Source organism: Phascolarctos cinereus, unplaced genomic scaffold (assembly GCF_003287225.1).
Source record: "Phascolarctos cinereus isolate Bilbo 61053 unplaced genomic scaffold, phaCin_HiC Scaffold_9;HRSCAF=440, whole genome shotgun sequence".
NCBI lineage: Eukaryota > Metazoa > Chordata > Mammalia > Diprotodontia > Phascolarctidae > Phascolarctos > Phascolarctos cinereus.
Genome location: NW_027556402.1, coordinates 107,661,145 through 107,677,698, shown reverse-complemented (window position 1 = coordinate 107,677,698; position 16,554 = coordinate 107,661,145).

Here is a 16,554-nt window from a genome sequence, read left to right as displayed (position 1 = left end):
TACATAGATGGATAAGGAGATGAACCCATATATTCACATATATATGTGCACACATCTACACACAAATACATATATGAACACTTGTATTGCACACAAACACGTTTATGTGCATGTAGACATATGCATATCCATATCTGTATCCATATCTCTCTCTTTCTCTTTTTAAATCTTCCTGTGTATAGGTAAATATTTGAATATATATATAGATAGATAGATAGATAGATCTATTACTGTAAAAAGCCCAAGAAAGAAAAGTCCCTGATGAACTAAAGTCAGATGTGTTTGATATGTTGCTAAATTTTGCTAAACTGCTTCTTCCTCCTCTTTCCTTTTTGTTCTTTGTAACAAGGGATGACATCCTTAGTAGTAGGGGTTGAGGGTGGGGAGGAATGTTATATTTGGAAATAAAAGTGATGCAAAAATTATTGTTTTTTATTTTTAAAAAGAAAATAACTCTGAGAATATATACCCCTTCCTTAGGACAATCAATCAATCAACAAACATTTATCAAGCTTAATAAATGTCCTAGAGTTCTAAGAATACAAAGAAAAAGCAAAAACAGTTCCTGACCTTAGGCAGTCTATGTTCAAAGGGGGAAACAATATAAAGATAAATTGGAACATGTAAGATAGACACAAAATAGAAGGCAGTGAGACTGAACTGTTCACCTTCCCTAAACGTGCTCTTCCCTTTCCTGCCTTTGTGCCTGGGCTCATCCCTTCACCTGATGACTCCATCTCTATCTGTGGAAAACCACCCTGTACTTTGAGATCCACTTCAACGTCCATGTCCCCCCCTAAAGCCTTCCTTCATTTTCATTTCTCCATATAACTTGAAATAATTTTTTTCTCTTCTGAATTTCCGTATTTTTTGCATTCTGCTTCAGACTCAGTAATTTGTGTAAATGTCCCATCCCCAAAGGGACTAAGACCTCCATTAATGGCAATGGCCATGTGCCATCTTTATATACTTTGTAGGAGGCACCTGATCAATGTTTGCTGAATGAATATATCTGCCTTATTTACTAATACACCCATGACCTGAGACTTCATTGATAAAGGAGGGCTCTCCACTGATGCAGATCAACTTTCCTGAAGTTCACTGTGAATCAATAACTTGCCCAAAGTTACGCAGCTAATATCCCTCCAGAGGCAGGATTCCAACTGGATAGATAGACTCTCTCAGGCTCCAAGGCCTATGCTCTGCCGAACACTGCTTCTGCATGTGTGTTGCTATTCATCTAGGGTAATATCATAGTGAAGCTTATGTCAATGGTCATGCAAGGAATTTTGACCACATCCAAACTAATGAACATGGTAGAAAAGTACAGGAGGAGATATACAACTATTTAATAAGTCTGACCATTCTGTGACTACAGTAACCATGGGAATGATGCAGTCCATTCTAGGGATTTTCAGGGTCTCCAAAGCATATATTATTAAGATGCAAGTACCATTAGGAATGAATATGCTCTTTCTGTGGTGAAGGAGAAGTGCTGCTTCTGGGCTATCAGTACAATATGATCATTTGTTTTAGTTGATGAGATTCTTCGTCAATGGCTACTTTTTGCTAAACCAGCAAAAAACAATCCTTGCAAAAATTAAAGCAATTTGTCCAAGTAAATGCAGCCAAACAAAAATGCTATTATACGCGTCCCCCTAAAGATTTTGGGATAAAGAGAATGAAGCCTCCAACATGCTTTTATTTTAAATCAATTATTTAATCAACAAGTATTTATAATGGTAATAGAAAGATTCCATCTGATGATTCGGAAAATAGGCTTATGAGAATATATACTCTGGTTTAAATGGAAGTAATTATTAATGATAACCTTGCATGGATTGCATTTTGCGAAGTGATTGTCTGTGATCTCCCCAAAGGAATCCAAAGAAAGGCATAGACAGAAAAAAAGACCACATCATTAACACCAAAGTTTCAGGTGATGGAACAAGAAATAATATTCTCGAGTGCCCATCTTCCACTCTAATGTCTCCAAAATATTTCCTAAAACAGAGTGGCACTGACAGCTACAATATGAGTCCAAGAAAAACAATAGCAGCAGCAGCAGCAGCAGCAGCAGCAACAGCTGTTAGTGGATAGAGCACTGGGTCTGAAGTCAGGAAGATTTGCATTCAAATATGGCCTCAGACACTCACTAGCTGTAAGACATTAGGCCAGCCACATAACCTCTGTTTACCCTAGTCACCTCATCTGTAAAATGGGTACAATAATAGCACCTACATCCCAGGCTTCTTGTGAGGACCAAATGAGACAATAATTGTGAAGCACTTTGCACAACACCTAGTACATGGTGAGTGCTATATAAATGTTAGTGATTACTACTACTACTACCACAATAATGATGACTATTACTACTACTACTACTACTAACAATAATAATTACTATCCCATGTAGCATTTTAAGGTTTGCAAAGCACTTTATAAATATCATCTTGCTTTGTTCTCACAACAACCCTAGAAGCTAAGTGCTATCATTGTCCCCATTTTAGAGAGAGGAAACTGAGGTTCAATGATTTTCTCAGAGCTACACAGTTAGTAAATGAAGGAAGCAAGGTTTGAATTTAGATCTTCCTGACTCAAGACAAATGCTCCATCCATTATGCCATAGAGCTGACGTGCAGTCTTGTGATGTGGTACATTTTTAGCATGGCACAGCGGAGTGGTGCAGTTGAATTGCTAATTAATTCATGAAATTATGAAATGGGGCACACATGCCTGACTCTTTGGGCACTTGTGCCTGGCCAGCTCTAATGCAAACTAGAATGGTAATTCTAGAACTAGAAACTGGAAAGGTGTGGAACAGCAACCATTTCTAGGGTGGGGACCGGGGGAAGGGAAGAAAAAAAGGAAAAAAGAAATTTACGTGATAAGTTTATTATATATTTAAAAGGAAAAGCAAGTTGTACATAATAGATTTGAAGTTTCATGTGCAATCATCTTTTTTTTATTATTATTATACCATGCCTTGGAAATACTTATTTTATTTCATAAATTAAAAATAAAATAAATTAAAAAATTTTAATGAAAAAATAAAAAATAAATACAAATGGTTAAGCAAAACAATACCCACATTATCTATGTCTAAAAATGAATGTCTTAAAAGAGGTGGGTAGCATGCTTTCTCACCCATCCTCTGCATGATTAGTCTTTGCATTGATCAGAGTACTCAAGTCTTTCAAAGTCATTTTTCTTTATAATGTTATTGAAGAAATCATAATCCTGGTTCTACTAACTTAATTCTGCACCATTTCATCCAAATCTTCCCAGATTTCTCTGAATCTATTCATTTCATCATTTCTTATAGGTAGGAAAATAGTATATGAATATTATTCATATACCATAATTTGTTCAGCCATTCCTCAATTGATACATATCACCTTAGTTTCTAGTTCTTTAATATCACTAAAAGAGCTGCTATAAATATTGCTTTATATATAGAAAAATATATGTGTTTATACATACACACACATGCACATATATGTTATTATTGTTGTCATTGTTGTTCAATCATTGAGTTATATCAGACTCTTCATGACCCCATTGTCCATGGATTTTTCTTGGCGAAGATACTAGAGTGATTTGCCTTTTTCTTCTCCAGTAGATTAAGGCAAACAGAGGTTAAATGACTTGGCCAGGGTCACACAACTAGTAAGTGTCTAGGGCCATATTGAACTCAGGTCTCCCTGCCTCCACGCTTAGTGTTCTGTCCACTGAGCCACTTAGCTACCTTACACGCACACATATACACACGTATGTAAGCGTGTATATATGAGGGGAATGACACACATATGTATATTGTGTGTCATTTTCCTCTTTCTTTGTTATCATTGGAGAATACAGTTAGTATGATATCACTGAGTCAATAGGTATATATTGTTTACTGACTTTTGGTGTATTGTTCCTAATTGCTCTCCAGAAATGCTATACCAGTCCATAACCATTCACAGTCCATTTACATATTGACTTTCCTTAATCCCCTCCAACAATTGCCATTTCTACTTTTTTTATTAGTCATCTTTGCCAGTTTGATGGGTATGAGGCAGAACCTCAGAGCTATGTTAGTTGACATTTCTCTGTTAGTCCCTTGGAGCATTTTCACATGGTTCTTCACAGCTTTGATTTCTTCTTTTGAAAACCGGTTGGTCATATTCTTTCATCATTTATTTACTGGGGAATAGCTCTCATTGTTACAAATTTGAATCAGGTCTTGGAAATCAGACCTTTATTGGAGATATTTATTACAAAGATTTTTCCGTTTTGTTTGCCCTATAATTTAAACTACATTGGTTTTGTGTGTGCAAAACATTTTTTCTTCTTCTTCTTCTTTTTTTTTTTTTTTTGGCTAGGCAATGGGGTTAAGTGACTTGCCCAGGGACACGCAGCTAGCAAGTGTTATGTGTCTGAGGTCACATTTGAACTCAGACCCTCCTGAATCCAAGGTCGGTGTTCTCTCCACTTCACCACCTAGCTGTCCCCTAAAACATTTTTTAATTTTACGTAATCAAAATTGTCCATTTTGTCTTCTGTGACCTTCTCTGTTTCTTTCATTGTTGTTGTTTGTCCTTTGTTCTCAAAGAGGACCATCACATAATGGAGGTGAGGTCATAACGTGCAAGTGAATTGAATTTCAGTGAGGGAGGGCTGTGCAAAGTCACCAGCCTCACTTTCTCTTCTAGAGCTATCCAAATCCCATGGCAAGATATAGAGGATGACCCCCCCCTTCCTTTTATGGTCACGAACTCTTCCCTTTTCCAAATATCCAAAAGGGGGCAGCTAGGTGGCACAGTGGCTAGAGCACTGGCCTGAGCACTGGCCCTGGAGTCAGGAGGACCTGAGTTCAAATCCGGCCTCAGACATAATGCTCACTAGCTGTGTGACTCTGGGCAAGTCACTTAACTCCAACTGCCCTCACCCAAACCAAAAAGACAATGATCCAAAAGGCAGTTGTGTCTGTGCTCCTCTGGTTTGTTTATAGTGTTATCTTTCAGGTCTGAGTCGTGTATCCTTTTTGGAATTTACCTTACTATGTGGTATGAAATGTTGATCTGTACCTGGTTTGTAACAGTGTTTTTCAGTTTTCCCAATAGTCTGTTTTTTTCTTTTAACAAATAATGAGTCTGTACTTCTATAGCTGCATTGTTTAGGGTTTTAAACACCAACTATTGTATTTATTTGTGTCTCTATATTTTGTACTTAATCTGTTCCGAAAATTGACTTCTCGGTTTTTTTAGACAGTACCAAAAGGTTTTGATGATTATGCTTTGTAATATAGTTTGAGATTTGGTATTCACTACTTAAAATATTATTTTTCTTGAGATTCTTGAATTTTGTTCTTCCTGAGCAATGTAGTTGTTATTTGTTAGCTCTATAAAATAACTTTTGTTGTCTGATTGGCATGGCACGAAACAAGTAAATTAATTTATGTATCATTGCTATTTATATGATATTATTCTGGCCTGCCCACATTAATTATTATCATCATTAGTTTAAATTATTATTATTTCTGTAATAATTTAGTTTTAATTTTTGTAAAATATTTTATAATTGTGCTCATATAGTTCCTGGATGTGCATTGGTAGATAGACTCCCAAATTTTTTTTATATATTCCATTGTTATTTTGAATAGAATTTCCATTTCTATCTCATCTTACTTTGCTTTGTTAGTAATATTCAGAAATACTAATGATTTATATGGATTTATTTTATATCCTGCATTCTATTTCCCACATACACACATACTCCCCAACCTTTTTCAGCTTGAAGCCTTATGATACGATTTATAAAACTCTAGGAAAAATTATTTTTACTCATCCTTATTGCATATACTCCAATCCCTGTTATTAGCCCAGCATTCTAATATTTTAAGCTATAATCCAGAAATCCAAAACCCACATTTTGAATACCATCTTCCAAACCAACTACTTACTTCCTCAAACTGCCTTTTTTCTGTGAAGCCTTTCTCTTCAGTCCAGCCACAGTGAGAACACCACCGCTGACTCTAATGTCTCAACTTTCTTGCTCAGGATTTCAAAATTCTTCGCTGTGCTTTTTATATGACATCTGATAGTATAGTTTTTCTTCACATGAATGATTAGTACTGGGTAATAGTTGTCAGATTGAGTGAGTCTAAGGAGACCTTCTATTATCATTTAGATTTATGCCTCAGAAGATCATAGACTTCCCTACTGACATGTAGCTGTCTCATTGCCTCTCAAAACAAAGTTTTCAAGAACCACTGTTCATCTGATCCTCTTATGACCAATACAATATAATCTCCCTCCTCACAGTGCATGTGGATCTACTTCATCACTTCTTAGAAGGCCTTTTTTTCCTAAGATGATCTACTTTCTGCCTCTGCTGGAAAAAAAAAGGCTCATGTCTATTATATTTTCAAATGATCAGTATTAGTAATAATAAAAGCTAATATTTATATACCACTTACTATGAACCAGGCACTGTACTAAGTGTTATACAATTGTCATCTCATTTGATCTTCACAACAACTTGGGAAGGTAGATGATATTGTTATCTTTATTTTAGAGATGAGGAAACTGAGGCAAACAGAAGTTAAGTGACTTGCCCAGGGTGATATATGTAGTAAGTGTCTGAGCTCAGCCAGAATTGTATTCATGTTTTCCTAACTCCAGGTCTGGCATTCTATCTCCTGCACCACCTAATTGCCTTTTCTTCTTTTTGTTATATTCCTACACCCTCTGACTTCATGCACATCTTATGATATCACTCTACTTGTTCAAATTATTTTTTTTCTTTGTTTTCTCTTTCAGATACTTTTTTAAGGGACTATATCACCCCCTGTAGATTAATATAATTAACTCACTTAATTTGCATGTGTACTGGCAGGTTATGTCTTCCAAAGGATGGCTGATACTTTGTAGGGGTGAACCTGTGGGGCTGCAACCCATAACTATATCTCACAGGCTTCAAGTAGTATGCTTCCCGTTAATAATCAGCCATTAGACTCACTTATCTCTTATCAAAGGCATTTACCTAAATGACATAGGACAGAGCAGTAGTTAAAGAACAGTTCTCCCATAAAACTTGAAGGGCATTCTCCCACAACTGTGAAGTCCAACAAGAAAAGTGGGCACACACTTAACATTACAATAGTAGTAAGGCCTACTGTAGATTCATGTGGACAAAGGCAACTTACAAACCCTGGTGCACATGGGGGCAGGGAGCTCTTTTTCTTTTCATAGAATTCTCATGCAGTTTCTCTCAGGTACAGTCTCTGCAGGGCAGGCTGTTCAGCTGTTTTCCCAGAAACTGCTTCTCTCCATAGGCAGACACTCTCCTCTGTTGACAGGGCCCATATACCTTGAAGCTATTTCTTATTTAATTGAATTTCTGTAAATGTGTGTGTCTGGAGTATGTGTGTTTGCTCCTAGCTGGGTGTAACATCTCATAGTTTGTCATGTAGCTCCATTTCAAAGCTACATGATAGAGGTGGATGGTGAGGAGAGAGAAAGGGGAGGGCTGGGGGAGAGAGACAGACAGACAGAGACAGAGAGATACAAAGGGAGAGAAGACAGAGATGTTGAGAGACAGAAAGAGAGAAAGAGTGAGAGACAGACAGAAACAGAGAGAAAAGAGAAGGGGAAGAGAGAGACAGACAGAGACAGAGAGACAGTGAGAGACAGAAAGAGAGATAGGAGAGAGAGAGAGAGAGAAAGAGAAAGTGAGAGAGTGAGACAGAGACACAGAGACACAGAGAGACAGAAGGAGACAGAGACAGAGACACACAGACAAAGACAGAGACAGTCAGACAGAGACAAAGAGAGAGAAGGCAGAGATGGAGAGAGACAGAGAAAGAGTGAGAGACAAACAGAAACAGAGAGAGAAAAGAGAAGGGGAAGAGACAAACTAAGACAGAGATAGAGAAAGAATGAGAGATAGAAAGTAGAAAGAGAGAGAGAGAGAGAGAGAGAGAGAGAGAGAGAGAGAGAGAGAGAGAGATTCCCTCTTGCCCCTATGCAGGAATTTCTTTCTTCTTGACTCAATCAGGGAGAAAACAATTTTATAAAGATATTACTGATTATAGCAAGTTGTGTACAGTTAGTTTTACACTTCTTGCGAACTTCATAATTACTTTGTAGCCTTTCTGAGCTGGGGTGTTGATCAAAGACCTCTCCCCTATAGCACACTTCGTTCTCCATGATGTCAAAGACAAAAAGAAAGACATTCCTTCATCCATTACACCTTCCCCTCTATGGAGGTTATCAACCTACGCTTTGCATATACATAGCTATTACCTGGCATTGACAGAAGTATAAACATCACATGTTCTCTTTGAATCACTGTAAAATTATCCCCTATACCTGAAAGACACAAAATCCTCAGTCCTCTAGGATTCTTGTTGGTACTTCTCATGGCCAGCACCTGTGTGGAGCTGCTACGGGAACTGCCTACTCTGATATGCTTGTTCACTGTGCTAGGGTCCCGGTCACTGGGGTCTACATAATGAAGCTTTATTTACTCAAATGGGACTTGTGATATTTTCTGTAGATCCAGACACTTGCTCAACTCTGTTATATTCATAACTGGGTAATTCCTACCAATCCCTAGCTGTCGTCTGTGAGAGAGTTTCAGAGCTTACAAAAAGGTTCTCTATATTTGGAGTTTCTTCTTGCTAAATCCACAGCTGTATTTTATGATCTAAAACCTACAGTAGTTTTATACTTTCATGAATTACTTTTTAGCAGAGCCCTTAGATGCCAAACACAGTGCAAAATTTGTGACAAAATTATATCCTCCACAAGCCCTCTTTAATGAATGGGACATTCTGATTATCTTGTGCATTTTATTGCCTAAGAGATGAAATTTAGTTCATGTTCAGCTCTCCTTAAGAAAGATATTTATAGATTAAAAACTACCTTTCCAGACTGCTGGTTTCTTTCCAAACCAAACTTCTTTTACTTCTTTTCTCTGGCACAAGTCTCTGCATGTAACAGCAGGAATACAAATTATGTCCAAAGCACTTACGTAGTTGGCAGAAGTATTTTCTCTTCTGCAATAAATTTATCCAACATTTTTCAAAACAGTAAATCCCTGAAAACAAGGGCTGGATTCCAAATAGGAACACCAGAGTTATGCCATTTATGATGCTTTAGTTTAAAAAGATCTTTTTTTTTCCCACTGCAAAAATCTTCAGTTGAAAAGAATAACATTTTATTGGGACCCTAAACTGACATGCCAGTTTTCAGCCAAATATGTATTTTTCTTGAAACCATCTCTACTTTTTCTGGTTATGTGATGATTAATTATCAGTGTTACTTAATGATTGGTCCTTAATTGCTGTTTTTAGTTAAAACCACTAATGTGTACTGTACCTATTGTCTGTAAAAGGATGTTGAAATAGAAAGGAGGGGAAAGAAGGGAAGCAAAGAAAGGTGGGGAGGAAAGAGAGGAAGAGATAAAGGAGGGGAGGAAAGAAGAGAGGAAAGTGAGAGGAGAGGAAAAGAAGAGAGAAAAGAGAGGAAGGGAAAGAAGGAAGGGAAGAAGAGAAGAAAAGAGGGAAGGGAAAATGGATGAAAGGACAAAATGAAGAAGAGGAAAGACTGAGTTGTCAAAAGAGTCAAAAGAAAATGCTAGCTGCTGAGGAAATAATTTATGATGTACTTATGTATGTCCAAAATTAATTAAAGCTGAAAATATTGATTAAATGACTGATAACATATGTTTATGGAAAAGCCATTTAATAATTACAGTTCTTCGTTTAAAAATACATTGGAAAGCACAAACATTATTACAAGGGTATCATCCAGAAAGAAATAGAGCTTACAAGGAGAGAGGAGAGTAGGTTACAAATGCCTCACCAGTCCTGTACCTTCAAAGTACAGCTAGGAGCTGTGGTCCTCTGGGACACTCCAGCTTAGTTTCTCAAGTGTAAGCAGCCGCCGGTGTTCTAGGTCTTTCTGAAGTTAGCTCATAGGACCCTTGTGCTTAGCCACAGGGGAGATAGTAGTTCTAGCTACTAAGAAAAGCCAGCAGTTTGGTAATTAATTTGGTCAATGTAACATCCTGGGTTTTCTTCCTGGCTTTCTAATGAAAATTAGGCATTGTTTTATAGACCGTACAAGTGAGCTCCAAATAGATGGAAATCAGAGCATAGACTGGAATATTTTCAATTTAAAAATATATATGCATACATCTTATTTTGACATAATTCCCAAGAAATAATACCTTCCAATACCTTCCCTCAAAAAAAAAGGTTATCCAAAACCATCTAATTCAGTCATTGTGAATGACGGCACAAATAATCTCTTTATTATAATTTGCCATTTCTTAATTGAAAAAGACTTATTTTTTAAATTTGGGCATCTGTAATCAATATTTGCTTTAACTTTTGATCTGATTTCTCTCTCTCTCTCTCTTTCTCTCTCATCGTCTTCATGTACATAATTGTGGTCATTGTGTACATATCGTTGTATACATACTTTTTTGTTCTGCCCTCTTTACTCTTCATGCAAGTCTTCCCATATCTGTGAGTTACTCATATTTGTCATTTCTTATGACACTAAAATATGTCCTTTCATTCCAATACTACAAGGTGTCCAGCCATACTCCAAGCAATGGTCACAAAATTTGTTTCAATTTTTTGTCAACACAAATTTTCTGCCATAATTTGATAAGTGAAGATATCCTTGATGTAAAAACATCAGCAGAAATAGTCATTTCTCTCTTCCTGAGTCATCAAAGTCCAAGGGCAGGACAAAAGTCAACACAATTGGTGATGGCCTGGGATACAGTGGGTGCCATTTGGTGCCTTCAGTATCTGACCAAGCTCTAAACTCTCTACAATAACTGTCTCAGACATTTTAATGGCTATTGGAACAAATTGTTTTGATCCACCCTTTCTGCCACAGAAAATCTTCTTATGCTTAGGATAGATATCCCCCTAAATCACCAAGGAGTTTGAGGCCCATTGGATACACTCAGCCTGATTTAGCTCATCTGCCAAGTCAATTTTACCAAGGTATGGCTGCTGCATATGCTATAGCTTTTTGGAACCATGGATGAAGAGTTGGGTGAAAGGTGGACACCAAAGGTTGCATGAGCATCCTTGAAAAGGGTTCAGGAAACCATCACACTAGAGGTGCTAGTCTTCCCTGAACACCCCATATACCCCAATATATGTGTATATAATAACATAATACAATAACTGAATGTGTATATAATAAAGATATATGCATATACATATGCATATAACACATATGCACGTGTATATATGAATATGTATATGGATGTGTGTATACACACAAGTATACATACACACAGAGAAGGGTGCTTTGCTTTTACTTAGAGTAGAAAATGAAGCGGTTCTTAACAGCTTGTGAAAACTCAGGAAGAAAAAAAAAAGCAAAATCAGATTCGGAACAAAAGATGTGTTTTTAAAGACATTGCAGCTAGACACCATGGATAGGAAAGTGTTAGAGGAGATGGTAGAAATAAAAGAATATGGTCTCTAAGGGAGAGCAGAAACAATAGTATAAAAGATAAACAAACACAGTGTTTTCATATTGGATTTTTTCCCTCCTGTATTAAAATAAACTAACTTCCTAATAACAAAGATTCATTCTGAAAGAAAGCAGAAAAAAATATAGAACTAAAGATTAAGAAGAAACAAATAAGTTTACACTACAGTATTATTTTGAAAAATTAAATTAAGTTAAATTGTTGTTTCTTGGTTAGAAGAAGCAATAATTGCAAAGCTATCAGAAGGATTCCAGGGGAACAGAGAGAAAGAGAAGAAGGAGAAGGTGGAGGAGGAGGAGGAGAACAACAACAACAACAACAAGATGAGGAAAAGGAGGAGGAGGAGGAGGAGGAGGAGGAGGAGGAGGAGGAGGAGGAGAAAGAGAAGAAGAAGAAGAAGAAGAAGAAGAAGAAGAAGAAGAAGAAGAAGAAGAAGAAGAAGAAGAAGAAGAAGAAGAAGAAGGAGAGGGAGAGAGAGAGAAAGAGAGAGAGAGAGAGGAGAGAGAGAGAGAGAGAGAGAGAGCGCGAGTGAGCGCATAGAAATAAGGTAATATCTCCCTGGGCCAGGAGTAAAAACAGCTGAAGTCAGGAAAAAAAGTCTCTAAGTAATCAAAATAAAATTCACAAATGAAATAAAACTCATGGATTTTAGTTAAGCAGCCCAAAAGCCCTCTGCTAGAACCTATTTACCCTTTTTTTAAATGCAGTTCTAAATAAGCTCTTTTAGCTGATTGCCCTACCCACAGAAGATTAGAAATGGCAAAGTAAATTTGAAAGCTGTTAAGGGCAGGTTCACTGATAGCAGATAGAAGTGTCCCTTGGCAGAAAGTCAGTCATTGAATTTAAAGAATGATAATAAACAAATTATAAAAAAGCAAATGTAAAAATTCAGAATTCTCAATGCCTTAGGGTAATTTGATATAGGGAGACATCATGCTAGATTCCTCTTAACCATCCTTTTTACTCCTTTCTCTTCCACTATCCCTATACTCTTAACAATCCTCATCATTGTGACCTTGAGTTATCAAATAAAGATTTAATCTTTTTTATATTTTTCTGTCTTTTCTGACATGGAAGTTTAGAAATATTTCCATTGAATGCCATTAAGATAAAGAAGTTTGTATTTCTTTGGAGTTTGGAGTGATCCTTTAAATCGGGGGAAGGGGGTGAGGGGCCAATGGCTGAGCTCAATGAACACCACTGAATAAGAAGAGCTGTTGGGTCTCGATCAAGGTTAAAGGCCAACACCCTCAATCTCAAATAATCAATAGAAAAATTAATCCATTAAAAATTGAATACAAGAATAACAATAAAAGCTATTCACTGAGCATGAATTTTGATGAAAAATCCAAAGAACATGAAAAATCTTCAACTATCTTTAAACTTAACTTACAAGACAAAATGTTAGCATTGGAAGGGACTTTAGATACAAACGAATCCAACTCTCTCATTTTACAGATGTGGAAACTGAGGACTAGAGAAGTGAGTGACTTCCCCTAAGGTCACACAGCTAGTAAGTAACAGAGCCAGGGTCTGACCCTAGGTCTACTGATTCTAAATTCGTAACTCTTTCATTGTATTCCACTGCCTCCTATGTATTCAGGTACTGGAAATTCAAGTTCACTCTTTGTTTCCATATACCACACTTCCTCTCACATGGCATAGCTTGTATTTATTAAAAATACTGGATATACAATAGGTTATTTTTAATGATTTATGGAAACACAGAACTAAAAAGGGCTTGACATCAAACCAAACAAATATAATAATAATAGTAGCAATTAAGAATAATTATAATTTATATAGTACTTTTAGGTTTGCAAAGTGCTATACAAATATTATCTCATTTGGTCCTCAAAATGAGCCTGGGAGGTAGGTACTATTATCGTTCCCATTTTAAAGATCAGGAAACTGAGGTAGATAGCTGTTAAGTGATTGGTGCAGGATCACATAGCTAGTAAATGTCTGAGGTTGGATTTGGATTCAGGTCTTCCTGATTTCAGGTTCAGCTTTCTATTCCCTGGACCGCCTAGTTACCAAAGACCTATGACCTGGAAGATGCTTTTTGTAATGTCCAAATCAAAAAACAAACAAATGAACAAGCAAACAAGCAAACAAACGAACAAAGAAACAAACCACGGGTAATCCTCATTGACAGGGAGAATCTGATTGTTTGTAAATGAGATAGTCCTGATACCATGAAGCCCCAGCATGCCACAAAGCCTTCTCAGTCAGATATATAGCTGTGAGAAAGAGATCAGTCGCACCGGAAGAACTCAATACATCAATCATTCCTATTGCCCGCATTATGACATGTACTTGCATAGTTAGCCTCGGGTCGGTTCAGTGTATACAGATCACATTGAATTACATTTACATGGAACAGATACTACAGATGGTCCGGACCCAGAGGAAGAGGAAAAGATTGGGATGGATTACATCTGAGGAATTACACAATACTTTCAACAAACTCAAACTGTTCCCCACGGCCAAAACTTATCTCTTTAATACCAATATCCCCTTGTTGATTTTATGTGGCTATGATTCATTGAATACCATGACTGTGACTTTGGGGATGTCATTTAACCTACCTGAGTTCTGTTTTCTCACCTGTAAAAATGTGGGGCTTATACTAACTGGCCTATGAGGTCCCTTCCATCATGAAAATGTTGATCCTATGAGTCTATGCTCCTTCAAGATTAAGGGGAATGAAAAGACTCATGATGGGCATACGTGGGCTACAGCATATTAACCATAAGACTTGCATACCGAAGTACCATAAATCATCAAAGAAATGATTGATTAGAAAAGGAGATTGGTTAAGTCATGGAATAAGAATAAGAGATACCCTATGGACAGCTTGGATGCTGTTTTAGTAGCAATACGATGCTAAAATACCCAGAAGAAGGGCTCCGATGCATTGGGAAGATTCTCTGTGGATGTTTTGTGGGAGATTGTATACGAGAATTTCAAAGAATGCCTGGATGAATCACCGTCTGCTCAAGGGAGAGAGTGACCACATCAATGAATTTATAGACCTATCAATGTTTCTCTTACCTCCTCATAGTCATAAGTAGGGTATAATAATATTCTATCACATATACCACAAATTGTCGATCTATTCTTCAATCAATGCACCTGTGGTACAGTGGGTAGAAGGATAAATTTGGAGTCATGGGATCTCAGTCTGGATCTTTACTCTACCATTTTCCCATATTTAACCTCATAATCGTTGCAGATTTTGTGCCAAATCTTTGTGCCAAAAAGTGGGTGTGACCATTATGTGAAGCTTCAAAAAAATGTGCTAGTATTATTTAAAAGCCATTTATTACTAAACCGTCTTTGGTGCAAGATTAGGATGCACAGAATAGTCATGAATATACGTTAAAATTGAATATGACAATGCTCTCGTGCTGAGAATTTGGCTCACAACGAATAAGAGATAAACATGGGTGCCACTAGTGAATATATTGCTGCTCTGTTTACCTTTTAAGATGCATGATGAATTGAATTATACCATGTGGCAATTATATGATGAAAGGTTATAAACCAAATTTTTGGACTTGGAAAAAAAAGGCATGATGATTTTGTAGTGGTGACAGTTATGCAATGGTGTGTGACCTTGGAATAAGTCACTTAACCTCCTTGAGTCTGAGACATGTCATCTATAAGGGTTAGTCATCTAAGGTCTACTCAGACTCTAGAACTATGATCAAATATTTAATCCAATTATTCTACTTTTTTTCATCTTTAAGCTTCTACAAAATGTGCTGCTGTGAATCTTCTTATATATTTATATGGAAATGTTTCCAGTATTTTTTCAATGTTCCTTTATTGTGGACCCTGGGAGCATAATGGGATATTCATCCTCTGGGCCACAGTTATCTTTGATAGCTTCCTAAATGACTCCCAGATTCAAGATTCAAAGACTAGAGTCAAGGCAGTATCTCTGAAGGAAAAAAGATTTTTTCTCTTTAAAAGATATGAAGTTCACTCTGACAATTCTCATAGTGTTGATTTTCTTTCTTTTGTTTTTTTTTTTAAATTAACAAAGCCCATTATCCTCAACTACTAAATGTTAACAAGCCCTGGCCACCAATCTTGTCATTTTCCCTTGAAAATTAGGGAAAAAAAATTATCCCTCTGCTTGTAATCCAATAGGCCACCAAAAAATTCCTAGTTGACATCAAGAAATTTGGTAAGTAATTAAAGAATAGTTTTCATGGACTCTTTTAAACAATTAGTAAGAATTTACTAAGTATTTAGTATATGCCAAGCACTATTCTAGGCACTAAGAATACAAAGAAAAAGCAAAAATAATCCCTGCCTACAAGTCACTTACATTCTAATCAGAAATACAACATGCATAAAAGTAGGTATAATATATACAAGAAAAATACAGAGTAGGTAGAAAGTATGTTTCATAATTTGTGTGTCAGATTGGCACTAACGAGCTAGCATTAAAGCAGTCTAATGATTTTTATTTCACCTAATGCCAGGACAATAATTGTTGGACTGTTGGCCACATCTTGTAACTCAGTGGGCTTCCTTGGGAGTGCCAATATTAGTCCAATCTGCCATTCTGGTGTGTGACATTTCTGGCCCGGAGGTGAGAGTATTTCATAGCCTGGCACAAATGTGACTTGGACACATGTCAGACTTTTGCATGTCTCACATTCATAGTTCTTTAGCCTAGTCTGGGACCTTTTGGGAGATACCCTGGTGTATGTAGTCCCAGACTGGTCTTTTGCTGAACCTCTAGAGCCAGGCTCTTACCACTAGAATAGCTTCTAAGGCCCTGGAATTGGTCCAGTGAGCTCTGACAGCCCAAGAATCCATCTCTGTATTCCAAAATGGCATACACTAGTAAATCTGTGACCCCTGTGATCCTCTTAGCATGATAATTGAGGAAAACAAAGCTGTCCACAGGAGGCAACAGTGTGGATACCATGGCATGTTCAAACATATCTACACTAAGCTGAGTCAGTGTACCTGGGAGCCAGGTCTGTCCTTGGGAGACCTTAATAAACCCAAGTTCAA